We start from the raw sequence: 8,882 nt of genomic DNA, 5'->3' as shown, positions 1-8,882 counted from the left end.
CCACGAAATTTCAAGCCAATAAAACTCTTGGAGTGTAAAATATTTACATTAAATAATACATTGTTGTATCCGTCTGCAATAGTGCTACAATGATTATTATTATTATTTTTATATTGAAATTTAATATCATTATGAAAAAATTATGCACATTTTTCCGTTCATAAACACAGATAATTGTTGTAAACAAATACGCTTACAATAGAGTTCGGTTTAAACAATTTACTTGTTATGATTTTTCTCTTTTAATTTTAAATATAGAAGAAGGTTGCCACTTTTGGTGGGACATCCTGTATAAAATGAATTTTTTACGTAAATAATTTTCTAATTCGTGTCTTACAGATTGACGTATATCACGTTGTCATTTGATCATAACAATGAGGCAGAAAATAGACTTATCGCATCGTCAAAAATGAAAAGATATATGTCACCTACGAGATTTCAAACCGGTAAAACTCGTAAAATATAAACATATGTAAAATATTAGCATTATACATCATTGTATTTGTCTGAAAGAGTATAACTTTTATTTTATCGAAATATTGATATATTAATAAAAAAATATTATGCATATTTTTCCGTTTTCATTTTTGTTAGCAATCATTATGCTCGCAATAAAGTATTTCATAAATATTTGTTATAATTTAATATTTTTAATTTATAAGATTAAATAGGGTGCCCATTTTTGATGGGACACCATGTATATATATAAAAAATAAAAAATTGTTCCAACTCTCGTGAGCGAGTAGAGCAAAGGACTTTTACATTCAGTTTACTATGTTTTACGCAATGACAAGTGTTGGTACAATCTTTTTGCGTGAAATTGGCACCCGATTTTAAACAGATCAAATTTTGAAGTTTGTTTCTCATAGAATTTCGCCTGCAGGTGATTGCAGTAATAATTATTTTGTTTGTAATTGAAATATAAATATGATAGCGATTTTTAAATGACAGTAAGGAATTTATTTATAACTAGAGCACAATTGGCATCAGATTATAATCTGAAATCGTTTGTAATTGTTTGTAGTACAAGAATTTTTGTTTATAGTTGAAAAATAAATAAATAAATTACCAACAAATTAATTAGTGAAATTACAAAATGTTAACTAACAAAAAGTAGGCAATCAGGAGCAAGCGCAGTGTGTAGGACATAATTAGATTTATTGACAATAGAAAATTATATGTAAATAAAATTCGCCAATGTTTCGGTCTTTTTTGAGACTCTCTTCAGCGCAAAACAAAATTAATAGATAACTTTTACATAATATTATAAATCAATGATCGCAAATAAATAAATACATAATAATAAATAATAATAAATAAATAAATAATTAATTAATAGATAAATGGTACAACAATCAAATAAATAAGAATCAACCGCCGCATAGCAAGTCAGTACATATAAAGATTAAATGTCAACAGAATAGAATGATCTATATAAAGATTTTCTTATAATTCTTGTACCACAAACAATTACAAACGATTTTAGATTATAATCTGATGTTGAGCCCAGTTGGGCTCTAATTATAAATTAATTCCTTACTGTCATTTAAAAATCGCTATCATATTTATATTTCAACTGCAAACAAAACAATTATTACTGCAATCACCTGCAGGCGAAATTCTATGAGAAACAAATTTCAACATTTGATTTGGTTAAAATCTTTAAGTAATAAAATTTTTAAGTAATAAGTAATCATAATTGTAATTATATAATTGATTAAAAATTATCCGATTTATGTCGTGTTTCGTGTCATTTTAATCGCAAGAATCTCATTAATCCATTATAATCATTTTTATACAGATGAAATGGAAAATACAAGTTTCATTTTTTATTTAAAAGATGTTTATATTTTGTAGATAAGAAAAGATCCCCGATACTGGAGAGCCGATAAAAGCGAGAGCGAGAAAGAATGAAGGAGTAAGTGAGATGACAAACATGAAAGAGTTCCGAAGCCTCGCTCGCGTGACTCCTTTTATCTGTAATCTTTCACGTATATATGTCATCTTACTATAGAAAATAAAATTTTTGTATTTCGCATTTTATATATCTGAAAATAATTGTAATGGATTAATTACATTTTTGCGATTAAAATGACACGAAACGCGACATAAATCGGATTATTTGTAATGAAATCAGTAATCATAATTTTAATTACATAATTGACTAAAAATTATCCCATTTATGTCGTGTTTTGTGTCATTTTTAATCGCCAAAATTTCATTAAAGTATCATAATTATTTTTGGATATATAAAATAAGAAAATAATAATTTTAAAATATTTATTTGGACAAGTCACAGCTATCGGATGAGGCTTTCAAATTTTCACTGCAGAGACAGCAAATCTTTTATACAAACCTTAAAGTTTGTGTGATATGATTTACTATATATACATATTTGATGCATATTTATGTACATATGTAAGTGTAACATAAATGACAGTATTGATACAATAAATATCGGTACGATCAGTAGCCGCACGTGGTAAGTGCATGCTTGTTTGTTACCGCATACACTCGGATTCGAATCCCGAGTAAGGCGTGAGTCGCCGCATATCTGCAGATAATACCCCCCCCCCCCCGTACAATCCCCATAGTCCCTATATCATCCGCATCATCTGGATATGTGCCCGCATCATCTGGATATGTGTCCCCGCATCGTCCGCACCATCCGGATATGTACCTGCGCTAATATGCGCAGGTACTCTTTTGCAATTTTTTTTTTTAGATATAAAATAATTACTAAATTAATTTTATACATAAAAACATTATTTATATTTTACGAAAACATTGTTTATGAGATATTTGACCGTTTTCAGACTTTTCTAACACCCTGTATAACGCGAGAGATTATAGATAAAGCGAGCCTTGCGAGCGAGACTTCGGAACTCTTTCATGTTAGCTATCTCGCTTGCTCCTTATTCGTTCTCTCTCTCTCTCTCTCTCTCTCTCTCTCGATACTGTGCCATGTGGCAACGGCGCACGTGCTCGGAATCGGCCCGAACATCATCATTTGTCTTGAGATCGTCCACCGTGCACCGTCCACCGTACGAAGATGAAGTCGACAAAGCTGAGACAAAGTAAGTACAATACTTTATCTTATTATAAATATATTTAATTAACATTATTAGAACGAAATGGGGAAAAGGCTAAGGAACCAGCACAGAAAATCAAGTGCGAATTTAGTTTATTAAGATATAAAATCTAGCGAACATTTCGATCTATTTTTGAATCATTTTCAGCGCAAAAAAAATATATATAAAGAGATATACACCCGTTACAATTGTTTACAAATCAATTAATGCAATTAACGCTATGAAGTTGTGCGGTACAAATGCAGAGCATGTCGAAGTCACGTTTAAAATTAAACTATACATGTCATCTGTAGGCTGTGTTCTTCAATGTTCGTAGTAAAAAAGTAAATACGGCAATATAAAGCCTCCGTCAGTAAAGACAACCATTTCTTTAACGTATGCCATGGCAGAGAACATGCATATCTGAATAATTACAAAATTATTAGAGACCGAACCTACAAAGAACAATTAAAGAACTTACAAAGAGATGGATTCTTATTCCTCATTGTCACCAGATATCGCTTGTTACATGTCACAAATTAAAACGTAAATCACATGCTCAATATATACGAGTGCGAACGGTAATGATAGATTTAAAGAGCAAAACGAAAACACATGAATATAATGTCTGTGATGTGTCTAGAGTATTGTATATAAATATAGGAACCGAAGGTCATAATTTCGGGAGCATGTCTATCGTATTGACATACATCTCATGCGGGCAATCCGTATCAGTTTGTAGATTTAAACTATTATTTTGTCTTTTTATAAAAACCATTTCAGATATCAAACGTTTATTATAATACGGTTCACTATCCAATATTTTAACATCGTTCCACTTAAAATCATGATCAAATTGTAATCTGTGGTCAGTAATAACAGAATGAACAGAAGTATTACGTCGAATGTGATTACGATGTTCGTTGATTCTCGTTTTTAATTGTCTGCTCGTTTGACCGACATACGATGCATCACAATTATCACATTCGATTTTATAAACTACATTATTACATAATTGTTTGGGAACATGATCTTTGTGTACTTTGATGAAACGATGTAGTTTGTTTAGGCTAACGTACGAAAGTCTGACGTCCAAATCCCTAGTTATACTCCTGAATCGCTCAGAGATTGGTGGAACATATAGAATTGTGAAAAATTTTTTTCCCTTACTAGTGTCATCCTTATTATCGGAGAAATTATGACTATGTTTATTGTAATTACTAAATAAATACTTGAGTCTATCTCGAAGGGTCATAAATATAAAATCTAATGGGTAGTTATTGTCCAATAAAATGTTAATGATAAAATTTAAATTTCTTTGATGACAACTGGGATGGGAGAGCAAAAAAGCCCTGTCGACCAGGCGGATATGTGCTCGCATCGTCCCCACCACCCGGATATGTGCCCGCATCGTCCGCACCATACGGATACGTGCCTCCCCCAGCCGCACCATCCAGACATTTTTTCATTTTTGCATTTTTTTTCGATTTTATTTTAATTTTCAGTTCTATTCAGTTATATTATAATTTAGTTTTATTTTTAGTTTTATATCTAATTTTTATAATATTATAATTAGAAGTATAAGTTTTATTTTAATTTGATTATAAGTTTTATATTAAGTTCACACACACACACGCACACTATGTATAAAATAAAATTTTAAATAAAGTTTTTTTTTAATATATTTAATTTATTTAAATTTTTTGTTTTTTTCTCTCTGTCTTTCTTTTTGTTTCTTTCTCTGTCTCTTTCTCTCTCTTTCTCTTTCTTTTTCCCTCTTCCTCTTTTTCTGCTTGTTCTTTATTGTATTTATTCATTCCCATTATTATATTCTTTTATTTGTTTAATTTTTATTCTTTTTATTCTCGTCTTCCAATATAATAATAATTATTAGTTTAATCATTAATTTATTCATCTTTATTTTATAGAATATAAATGAGATATTGTGTATTATAAATAGAAAAAGTAGTTAATTATGTGTATTTTTGTATGTACATGTGTTGTATTTAATTATAGTTAAATAGAAAAAGAAAATAACTTATTGTTGTGTATCTCATTTATGCTTTATAAAACAAAAATAAATAAATAAATTGATCATGTAGGGAGACGAGAATAGAAAGAATAAAAGTTGAGCAAATAAAAAAATATAATAATGGGAATAAATGAATAAAAGAATATAATAATGAACGAGCTGAAAGAGAGAGAGAGAGAGAGAAGGGCGAGTGAACGCGTAAGTGAATATGCGAGAAGCATGAAGCTAAGCGATACGCGATACGTAATAGATAGCGAGCGAGCGATTAGAAAGACACAGAGCGTATGATCGAGAGAGAAAAGATACTGCAATAAAGTTAGTGTGTACATGTATATTACTCTCATATGCATGAAAGAAACAAAGATGGTACGATTATGTTTGTCCTTGTCATATAAGATTGCAGCTCCGTCTATCACGACATCACGCAACTAATCTACTGCTCTGTTTTACTCTTGAGCCTCCATCTCGCATACACATATATGCACGAAAATTTTATTTTGCAAAATCTTTTTTATAAAGCTTCTAAACTCACTTCTCCAAGTTCACTTATACTCTTTGATGAAATGCCGAGTGCGGAGTTTACTGATTAGGCACGTGTAGATTACAAATTTGTTATATTAAGTAAATGTTGACGCAGAAGCCGATAACAAAACTGTAATTTTCTCATTTTTTTTAACTTTTCATATGAAATGTTAAACTCCGCACTCCGTTATTATGTGTACCTTAATTGTGGAAAAGGATTTGTTGATATCTATAATCAACAAAAAGATTTTGCAAAATAAAGAATATTCGCGTTCTGTCGGTAATCCGGCATCCTCTTAATTTTCGACCCACGTTTATACAAAATTTTTTGTTCAGAATTAAATTTCCTATAAGATCTCAAAGTTGAATGTTCGAAGCCACCCTGTATATTATTTAAATGTGTTATCATTAAATTAAAATAAATATATTTTATTATTATTATTATTATTATTGTTATTATTACTATTAGAAAATGTAAAAGAAGAACGACAATGTAGGATTGAAAGATGTGAATTTAATAAATATTAGTTTTGTCGCGTGAAATTTCAAAGTTAATAAATCTTACTATCATTAAATTTGATATTTGACTTTCTTTAAAAGAAATTTTTTGAACTTATCGATTTTGTATCATTTTATAAATTCATCGCGTACAAGAATATTTTTATTTAACATTTATTAATACAACAAAACAGGGTTGGGAAATAACGCGTTATTTGTAACCTCGTTACTGTTACAGTTACTTTTTTCGCTAACGGCGTTACAAATTTTGTTTGTAACGGAAAAAAATAACTTCGTTACATTTTTCGGTAACGAGTAACGAATTTAACAGTTATTTTTATCGTTACTTTTTTCAAATTTGCTCGGTATAATTTTTATACAAAGGAATATATTGATAAAAGTTTTGGAATGCAGTATATGGAAACTACTGCAAGCGTATTCTGGTATCTCGGTTTTTTCTATTTTGTAAGATAATGTAAGTTAAAAATTTTTAAATTGATCTTGTATTTTTTTTAAATGTATGTAAAGTTTGTGTTATATATGAAAAAACTAACGGAAATTGTAACGATTAAAAAAGCGTTATTGTTTGAGTAACGATAATGTTAACAAGTTACTTTTTAAAATTAGTAACGAGTAACAGTAACGAGTTTTTAGAAAAAAGAATGGTAATGATAACGAGTTACTTTAATATAGATAAAGTAACTTTTCCAACCCTGCAACAAGATAACATTTATTTATTATTACAATATAAGGTATAAATAATAACAAATGCAAAACATGAAAGAACAAAGAGAAAAAGTGAGAACGAAACTATTATTGCAATTATTAAAAGATATGATGATAGTTGCACGCACGTGTGCACGCATGCACGCACGCACACACGTATATATTTTTTAATGTATTAATGTTATTAATATTTTAAAATAAACTTTACAAAAATATGTGAAATCCGTCTAAAAAAGACATCACAGATGTAAAATATCGCTAAGTATATCTTTCTCCAGCCAAAATAGTCCTTTACAAAAATTAATCGCCATCAAAAGTATTATCTTCTCAAAAACTATATTTATCTTTAGAAAAATTTATCGCCATCAAAAATATTATCTTCTTAATAATTATATTTATAAATTACATTTTATCTGTATTAATAACATAGGAAAACAACTTAAAATCACAGGGAAACAACTTAGCATCAAAAAGAAGTAAAATAAAAAAAATCTAATAAATCTAGAAAAATATAATGTATAATATTCAGTTGAATTATTTTTTATAACTAGAATAGATTTTTTAATATAAAATGCAGAAAATATTAAAATTGTGAAATTTTGCCTTGTTATTTATTTAACATTGTACTCTATTCTACTTGCAGAAGCAAATAAAATGCAACAAAATATATTTATATAGCATAAGAGAGGCTGTAGAACTTAAAATTGATCGTACAAATGTATAATTTTTATATATTTTTAAAATATTTATATACATATATATAAATAATAAATTATTTATATCTAAATAATTATTCATATTTATTTAATCTAAATATACTCAAACGTATATTCAAGAAAAGAAAACACAAAACACAAAAAATTAAATTTCGAAAATTAAGAAGTTAAAATTACAAAAATAAAAATTCAAAAATTAATGTTAAAAAAATAAATATAAAAAAATTTCGTGTACAAAAAAAACTTAGCGCTGTTATTCCAATTAAAATTAACATTATGAATATAAAACAAACTATAATATAAAATACACTATAATATAATACTATAGTATAAAATAATAAAATAAAATAACTATAATACAAAATATAATACAAACTAAAATAACTTTACATAATGCGTCGTCTACAATGGCAGCAAGAGTAGTAGATTAAGACTGTAAGACGTCAGGATAAGCTGGTTTTTCGGTGTAATAGGGCGTAGAGTAAGGCCGTAAGCGAAATGGTTGAATTCTATTTTCTACGGTCTGCTCCTTTACTCTCAGCCAATGAGAGCTCGACAGTGGGAGCAAGGGCGGGAGCACAGCTGTGTTGTTTGTATGTCGGTTAACACACAATGTCAGACATGGAATCTCTTTGTGCGGAAGATGAGCTCAGCAGTGACCGAGAGCTAATTGCCGTGGTCCGAGTAAATAGATTTTTGTACGACAAGACTGAAAAATTATATACCAATGGGGAGGTGAAAGTCGCAGCATGGGCGCAGATCGGCGCGAGCCTCACTCATCCAGTAGAAGGTAAGTTTATTTCGATTATTTTAAAATGTTGGTACGGTTTTGTAGCGATATGTTGTTACGGTATAGTCGATGAACGAGGTGTCACATAATAAATTGGCGAAAGACATGTTTGACAGAATACAGGTTAGGTTAGGTTAGATTTAGATTATAACTTTGAGACACTAGGAAAAGAAAATGTAATAATTTATTTGTCAGATCTTGTTGCTGAAAAAATATTTTACGCCCTGAGGCAACGCTTTGGAAAAGAGCGGAGGAAGGTTGGGCAGTCTATGCCGAGGTCTGGAGCTGAAGCAGATCAGTCCAGATACACACCAACTTGGGAGTTGTACAAGGACCTGAATTCCTGGAGGACATCATTAAACTTAGAAGGTAAGTGTTGCGGCTTGAGAAGTTCTGCATGATAAATGTCGATAACTTATTATTGTAATGTGATTGCAGAACCTTATCCAACTACAAGTCCAAAATCCAAAAGGACATTTCTACAAATAATCAAGTGCCACAACTTTGCACAAGTTCCTCATTCGCGT

Source organism: Polyergus mexicanus, unplaced genomic scaffold, assembly GCF_030449975.1.
Source record: "Polyergus mexicanus isolate NDT 795.1 unplaced genomic scaffold, iyPolMexi1.0 SCAF_24, whole genome shotgun sequence".
NCBI classification, from domain to species: Eukaryota; Metazoa; Arthropoda; class Insecta; order Hymenoptera; family Formicidae; genus Polyergus; species Polyergus mexicanus.
The sequence above is the reverse complement of the archived record's forward strand: the minus strand, read 5'-3'. Positions refer to the sequence as shown.